Source organism: Gymnoscopelus microlampas (genome assembly GCF_963454915.1).
Source record: "Gymnoscopelus microlampas genome assembly, chromosome: 9".
Classification (NCBI taxonomy): Eukaryota; Metazoa; Chordata; class Actinopteri; order Myctophiformes; family Myctophidae; genus Gymnoscopelus; species Gymnoscopelus microlampas.
The window spans coordinates 43,462,950-43,471,763 of record NC_139946.1 but is presented as its reverse complement, the minus strand read 5'-3'; positions in this window follow the sequence as shown (position 1 = coordinate 43,471,763).

The following is an 8,814-nucleotide window of genomic DNA, read 5'->3' as shown; positions in this document are numbered from 1 at the left end:
TTTCAACAACAAAAAAATCGCAAATCTACAAGCTCGTAGCGCGGCACTCGGTGCCGCGATACGAGCTTGTAGATCTGATATTTTGGAATAGACAAAAATTAATCAAAAAACGACACTGATTCCTTCCCGGTTTAAATGGGTTAAAATAAGTGAAGGAAAGCATCGGTTCCTTCTGACTGAATACACTATGATACGTCAATACTGTTGAAACCAAGCGAGGCTGCAGCCACGCTCAACCCATTCTATTTTTAGTTGTCCCCCTTGTTAAATTCAACTGTCAATGCCTTTGGAGGGGGAGATAAGAAGTGGAGTGGCCGTTGCGCGGGGGAACCAGTCGAACTTATATCGATCACTCCTAGCCTTCATTTCAGCAGGATGGTTAAAAATGATTAGAGTTCCGGAACTGAAGTTAATTCCCTGGGATTGGGTCTCTATAACAAGAGCGTGACATAATCAATGCAAATGATCTCACACCCCCATGCGCTATCAAATCAAGGTGCCCCATAGGCAGAAGCTTAAGCCATTAAGACCGGGGAACGCGTGTCAGTGTCATTTTTAGATTTCTTTGGCTATTCAAAAATACCAGATCTACAAGCTCATGAGCTTGTAGATCTGCTATTTTTAAAAAATCGTGTTTGTGCAAATCTTTGAATATATATTTAAAGCCAACATTTGTAACTCAAATCTTTGCTTCTGGGGATTCTACAAATGTCTTCTAAATCCTACAGTTTTTTGAAAAGCATATGTTTCTTTATCAGTGGTTCTCAAACGTTTTCATGTCAAGGACCCCCAAAATCATATGTATTTGGCCGCGGACCCCCATCTCAAAATATTTAGTTCAAGGGACCCCCAGAAGCAAAGATTTGAGTTACAAATGTTCGTTTATATATACATTCAAAGATTTGCATGCATTTTCATGATTTAAAAAAAAAATAGCAGATCTACAAGCTCATAGCGCGGCACTCTGTGCCGCGCTATGAGCTTGTATATCTGCTATTTTTTTAATAGCCAAAGAAATCTAAAAATTACTCAGATGTGTTCCCGGAATTAATGGGTTAATCAAGGGCTAACGGTCATTACTTGAGATTACCATTATAGTTCTCCCCAAATGGTATTCCCAATTTCTTTTGGCCTCCACTCGGCTCTCCATTTCACATTGTTAGCCATTTGAAGCCCAACACGGGGGAAGAATACGCATGAGCCTTGTTAAAAAAAAGCTTAATGGCCACTGGCATGAGGGTCCGCCCGAGACGGTCGACATTTCGCAGGGGGGCCAGTGAGTCTGTCGCCCACGGCGATCCTCCTCCGCGCGGCCAGCTCATCATAGATTGGGTTGGAGGGGTTCGACAGGATGGCTTCCAGTTTTATCCTCATCCTGTCCTCTGCAACCCACCTCCAGATTACTTACATACAACAGTCTTCTTCATTGCTCGTTTTTTTTTTTCATCAACATTTTTATCCCACGATTTTGCAACCCCATTTTTCTCACCCAGTGCCAATTGTTAAAAGTAATCCTGGGCAATACTCTCCCTCTGCCAGCCTAGGGAGAGCCCAGAGCCGAGCTCATGCCCCCTTCAATGCATGAGAACTAACAAGCCTTCTTATCACCCGACGGACGTCGCTCACTGTACGGTCGGACGTACAGTGAGCGAGTGCGGAACACGTTATTCCAACCAGTTCCTTTCCCCTCCATCAGGCGCCCCGGCTGACCAGGGGGAGGCAGTATAGAGACCAGGATTACTGCATGTTATTGTGAGGGTACCTAGTAGGGGACACGGGGAGAACATGCAAACTCCACACAGAGAGGCCCTTTCACCAGCCCCACCTAGCGTATGGGCCCTGATGACGCGGAGGAGAGGACACACCCACAGCGTCCCCGGCGCGAACCGAACCCAGGACCGATCTAGCTGTGAGGCGACAGCGCTACTGACTGCGCCACCGTGCCCCCCTTCACTAGCTTGTCGCGTTTGGTGGTGTCCCATATGCAGGTGTTGCAGTCCATGTGCGACACCCACATCAGCCACAAAAAAACTAGAGGGAGTGACAACAATGATCTAGTACCGACACATATTAGAACAAACATGGGTAAATTCTCTTTCTACTGCACTGCCACCAAAGTGCGGAATGCCCTGACACCCCTAAACCAGGGGTCTTCAACGTTTTCAGGCCAAGGACCCCTTGGCTGAGAGAGAGAGAGAGAAAGCAGTATTTTCATAGATTTCACAGGCAGCTTCATAGACTTGTTTCACAGCACTATCATGTTGGATTCATGTTAATGTGTATTTCCAGACAGCTCTAAAAACAATACTTAGTAAACCTGACCTTTCACTCTGTACTTTCACTCTTTTTTCCCTCTATACCGAACCACTTTGCCGAAAATAGCAGATCTACAAGCGCACAACGCCTCGCGCTGCGAGGCGTTGTGCGCTTGTAGATCTGCTATTTTTGGCTAAAGTTCTCCTCAGAATAGGGATGCTTGGTTGAAGTGGTTAATGTAAAAATCACACAAAGATTTGGCGGACCCCCTGTAGTAACTCTGAGGACCCCCTAGGGGTCCCGGACCCCCTGTTGAAGACCTCTGCCTTAAACAAATGTGGATCACAGGCTTCCTTCAAAACAGGCCTCAAAATCCATCTTACAGGAGTTCAAAGGGGAAGGTAAATCTCACTTCTCCCATAGAAAGCCGATGGCATTCACTGCCTACACCCCCCCCCCCCCCTTTCTACTCTGTACATATAGTGTTTTACATGTGTTGATGATATTGTATTTTGGTGTTATTGTTTACTTTATATGCTATGTTCGTTGATGAATTGAATACCAACAGAAGAGAACAGATTACTCCTATTTTAACTTCCCTACACTGGTGGTTACCTGTCTGTGTTATGATTGATATCAAGATGTTACTGATTACTTTTTAAGGCACTTCATGGCCTGGCTGCTAATTACCTTTTTTGAGTAATTAACCCCTCTTGAGTCTGTGTCTCAGCCTCAAGGTCCTCAGACTAAAGACTAAAGGTGACCGTGTCTTTACTTTCAGGGCTTCTTGACTCTGGAATGACCTAGCTGAGGAGCTTGGGCATGCTACATCAATGTCTTCTTTTAAAGCACTCGTTAAAATGAAAGTCTTGGCGCTCGGGCAGTGGTGGAAAAAGTACTCAAATTCTTTACTTAAGTAAAAGTATACCAATACTGCAATATAAAAATACTCTGTTACAAGTAAAAGTTCAGAATTCAAAATTTACTTGAGTAAAAGTACAAAAGTATTGGCCTAAAAATGTACTTAAAGTACCAAAAGTAAAAGTTCTAAATATTTGAAAATAGCAGATCTACAAGCTCACAACGCGTCGCATTGCGACGCGTTGTGAGCTTGTAGATCTGCTATTTTCAAATAGCCTAGGTATAAAATAGGGTTAAAGGAGACATCCGGACATTTTAAGTGTTGTCTTTGATGTGTCGCTAATCACTCACCAACATTGAAAGGGACGTTGAGTTATTCCCAGAGAGTCCCCTTCGTCCAGTCTAACGACCCCCTCCGTTGGCATAATGGGAGCCCATGGAAGGCTGAAATTCGCCTAATATAACAGATGCAAAGTTAGTTTTTTCTCTACTCCTGCTCATTGTTGAGTGTCATAATACTCAAACATGCACTGAATGTCGCGAACGAGCCACCGTACGCTCAGAACGAGATGACGCAGGTAGCTTGTTTCTTCCATAGAACCTGGCGTCTATGGAAAAACAAGCAACATGCGTCGTCTCGTTCTGCACGAATGGTACCTGTCAGCGGGGAGTGTTGGGCGGGAGGAGTAGGACAAAGGCTCTACATCCTCCTGGTGGGGGCTCCTCACTGGCAGGTGAGTCAGTAGGATACGACAGTAGTGACATAGAAATATGGGTGGGGAGGAATTAATTGGCATAACGAGTAAATTGGGGAGAAAAATGGAGTAAAAATAATTGGCTACTCTAAATTTAGAAAGAAAAAGTGGAGAAAAAAATCGATGTCTTTTAAACCACTTGTTAAAGGAGAATTCCGGTCATTTTAAGTGTTATGTTTGATGTGTGTCAAATCACTTACCAACGTAGAAATGAAAATCGCGTTACTCCACAGATCCCCCTATCGACCCCCACCGTTGGCATAATAGGAGTCGCCCGCATAGCAGCAATTCGCCTATTTTAACAAATGTAAAGTCTGTTTTTTTCTCCTAGCACTCATTGTGGAGTCCCATGATAACGTAACAGGCGCTAAAACTCCCGACAAGCTAACGGCTAATAACAGAACGAGCTAACGCTGGGGCTGCTTATCTCTCTGCATGGCAGCCCCAGGTTGCCAGGTCGGGAGAGAAACCGGCAACCAGCATTAGCTCGTTCTGTTATTAGCCGTTAGCTTGTCGGGAGTTTTAGCGCCTGTTACATTATCATGGGACTCCACAATGAGTACTAGAAGCAAAAAAACAGACTTTGCATTTGTTAAAATAGGCGAATTGCTGCTATGCGGGCGACTCCTATTATGCCAACGGTGGGGGTCGATAGGGGGATCTGTGGAGTAACGCGATTTTCATTTCTACGTTGGTAAGTGATTTGACACACATCAAACATAACACTTAAAATGACCGGAATTCTCCTTTAAAAAGAAAGTGTTTCTATAATTTAAAATAATTTCTCACTGGACATTTGATTTTCGTTTTTTCTATTGCAGATTCTTAAAATGTTTTTCATTTCAATAGGACTTTGCAACCTGGTTTTGCTAAGGGCTCAGTTGTCATAATAAAAATAAGAAGAAGAAGAAGAAAAAGAAAAAGAAAAAGAAAAAGAAGAAGAAGAAGAAGAAGAAGAAGAAGAAGAAGAAGAAGAAGAAGAAGAAGAAGAAGAAGAAGTAGAAGAAGAAGAATAACAGTAATAAAAATAATTATTATTATTATACAGCCATGTTTGTTCTCACAAGGCAACTAGTCTCACTTAAAGGAGGAGTTCACCCAAAAAATTACTTATTTTCTATCAATTGCACACCCTATGAAGCCTTGAATCAATGGACTCTTTTTTGTTTTTGTGGCATTCATAAGCTAATAATTTGATTCCTGTCTCCTACTGGCTAATGTATCCGGTAGGAGACACAAAGTAGATTATTTGTGTCTCCTACCGTAAATACACACGGTCATCAAAGTATTAGAAATGCCACAAAAACAAAAATAAATCCATGAAATCAAGGCTTCATGGGGTGTGTGTAATTGATAGAAAATAAGTCATTTTTTGGGTGAATTCCTCCTTTAATTTCTACATTCGCTGACTATGACGATTCAGACATTAAGAGTGACTTACAGTAGAAATTCTGTCTGACATTAAACATTAAGTAAGTCATTGATATCTCATTGCCTATTATGACTTCCGATAAGATAGCTGCCGTTTCTAGCAAAGGAGTTGGGTGGTGAAGTGGGAGGGTTCCCTGCTGGGAGACGCCTTAGGCAAGGATTGGGCTCTTTAGAGGTGGATGAAAGTCAGAATGATACATGCAAATTCACAATCTGTTGCAGAAGGAATAACACGCCACTGCTGTTCACTTATTCAAGCCCCTAAAATCTTCCGCCGCTTCCCCTCCTGTTGTTAGTAAGCGCAGTAACTGATTGGCATTTGCTAATTTCCTGCATGTGCAATAGCAGTTTAAACCATTAAAGACCGGGAACGCATCTGTGTCATTTTTAAGATTTATTTGGGCTATTCAAAAAATCGTGAAAAATGTGTGCAAATCTTTGAATATATATATATTTTTAAAGCGAACATTTTTAACTCAAATTATTGCTTCTGGGGGTCCCTGGAACACCATATTTTGAGATGGGGGTCTGCGGCCAAATACATATAATTTTGGGGGTACTTGACATGAAAAAGTTTGAGAACCACTGATATTATAGCAACATAATATGTTGCTATAATATCAGTGGTTCTCAAACTTTTTCATCTATTTCTATTATACAAATGTCTTCTAAATCCTAACAGTTTTTTTTAAAAAACATATTATGTTTTTTTTTTTTTAAACTGTTAGGATTTAGAAGACATTTGTAGAATCCCCCAGAAGCAAAGATTTGAGTTACAAATGTTTGCTTTGAAAATATATATATTCAATGATTTGCACACATTTTCATGATAAAAATAAATAAATAACAGATCTACAAGCTCATAGCGCGGCACTCGGTGCCGCGCTATGAGCTTGTATATCTGCTATTTTTGAATAGCCAAAGTATAAGATAATGGTTAAAGTGGTTAAAATCTAAAATGACAGATGCTTTGCCGGCCTTAATGGGTTATGGAAATAAAAGGCTTGGGGCTGAGAGCAGGAGACCATAGTAATGCTACAGTCCCTGCTGGCACAGATTCATCCAAATTCGAATAAGTGTGAGTATTTTCAGATGTCTGATAAAATGAAGTGTAATCCAAACTGTGCCCAACTAAAAACCAATGTGCTGATTTCCATACTTTCCCCCTTAGTTAGTTCTCAGGGTGTCGTGTCAATTATTCATGTTATTTAATTCATTGTGTGTGTGTTTTTTTAGCAAAGAGGTTAATTCAAGAATTTACATAATTGTATGCTTTAATCACACAAAAGCAGATCAGATTGCTAGTTGTAGTGATAACTTGTTTTCCTCTCTGGAACGTAATTGTACAAGAGAAGAAAAAGAAAAACATGTCTAAAAGTTTAATCTGAAGATTTCTTGTGGATCACATACGATTGCTCAAGTCTGAGCACGCTACATATCAACCACCAAGGACGCTGTCTCCTCTCTAACATCAAAAGACGGATTTAGCTACGATTTAGACACAGCTCAGACAGCTCAGTAAGAGCAATTTGCACCGGTAAGGTGCATGGAATTAACGTCTGTTTTACTGAGACAGCAGCTAATTACACATTCAGCACATATGGGGCCTCGATCCTTCTAGCCATGTTTGGAGTTTGAAGCAGAACTTAAAAACTGCAGTGGACTGGTGGGCTTTGGAGCTCTCAACCAGCTCACGAATAAACAGGAAAAACTAAATGAATTGATGCTGAAATTGATTAATTAACACTGACACGTTTCAGAAGGGCATAATGCAGCTCCGACTGAGAGAAATTGAATCTGGGGTGACTATTGCTCATGAAATAAATGCATTAGGACTCACAAAATGAATTAATGAAAACGGGATGGCGGGACAAGGATTTGGAGCTTTGTAATGCAGGTGACTTCAACATTCATTGCACGTTTTATTTCAGGAAATGTGTTTAAAAACATTTTTTTTACTCACACGACGCATTTTGAGCTTGTAGATCTGCTATTTTTGGTATTTTTTAAATGGAATCCAGATTCTTTTTGGGCTATTTTTTAATTGGAATCCTGAAAAGTTAACTTTTCAGGATTCCAATTAAAAAATAGCCCAAAAAGAATCTGGATGTATGTATGTAATTTCAAATGCATTTAGTTATACTTTTGTTAACTTTATGAACTTAAAACACAAATACATTGGACATAAAAAATACATTAGCATTTTAATACTAGTCATTAAGCTACTAATGTAGACTGAAGTAATTAAAGCGGGTCATGTTTGCATGTTTGGAATTGTAACAGCTGAAATCAATAATATATCAGTATTACGATATTAACCTGCGGGCCGCATTAAGTGAAGGTGGGGGCCGCATGTGGTCCCCGGACCGCCAGTTGCCCATGTATGCTCTAGTGCAGTGGTTCTCAAACTTTTTCATGTCAAGGACCCCCAAATTGACAGTTATTAGCCCGCGGACCCCCCATTTCAAAAGATATGCCAGGGACCCCCATAAGAGAAGATTTTATACGGCTCTAGCAGTGATTCTCAACCATTTTAATTTCAAGGACCCCCAGTTTGACATGCATTAGGCTACAGGCCCCCATTTAATGGCATTTCTATTCTATCACTTGGACCGCAGTTTATATTGTAAAATCTGTCAATTTAACTCTGAGAGTGTACAAATGGAACCAAATGGACCTGTTAGGGTCCATTTGGTTCCATTTGTACACTCTCAGAGTTACAGACCCATAACGGTCCATTTGGTGCCTAATCTATCAATTAGCTGGGGACCCCCTGGAACTCCCTAAAGGACCCCTGGGGGTCCCCGGACCCCACTTTGAGAACCAATGCTCTAGTGAGAGTGTTTACAACACACTCCCTTTGTGTGAAGCTCACTTCTTTTTGTCCCTTCTTCGGGGGAGTTTGGGAAGAACGTGTGGGTGCTATGGTAGATGAGATTCTATTCATCCAGTTGCTTGAGGGTGTAGTCTAGAGTTCTAAGGTACTGGGCTAATGTTGGATGGAAACTCAAGGCTGCTTTTGTTTTCACTTCTATGGTCTAGGTTTTTGATTATTTCTTGTTTCTCTGCATGTTCTCTCAGAAGTCTGGGTCTCTGTTACTGTCCTTTCTACCATACATAAAGAGAGGCACACTTGAGATGACAAGCAACATGTTTCTCGGCTGGTACACCTATTTGGTAAGTAACTTGCATGTTTAGCTTGCATGCCTTAGTATACAGTATATATATATTTCTTAATGCATCTATAAAGTTTACATTACTCTAATAGACCCTCTGGTGGGGTTATAATGTGCAAGGATGTCTTCCCTGTGTATTTTTGGTTTGTTTCTGCTGAAAGCTTTTGTGTCAAAAAGCCCAAATTAATTATAATTAATATGACATACCTAAAAACATATACCCTCCCCCTCATTGCCATAATTATCATCAGCTGTGGGCTTGGCCAACACAAACGCATGTGTAGCAAGAGAGGGGGTCTGTCTGAGCATGGCTCAAAGTAAACACAGAGACTACA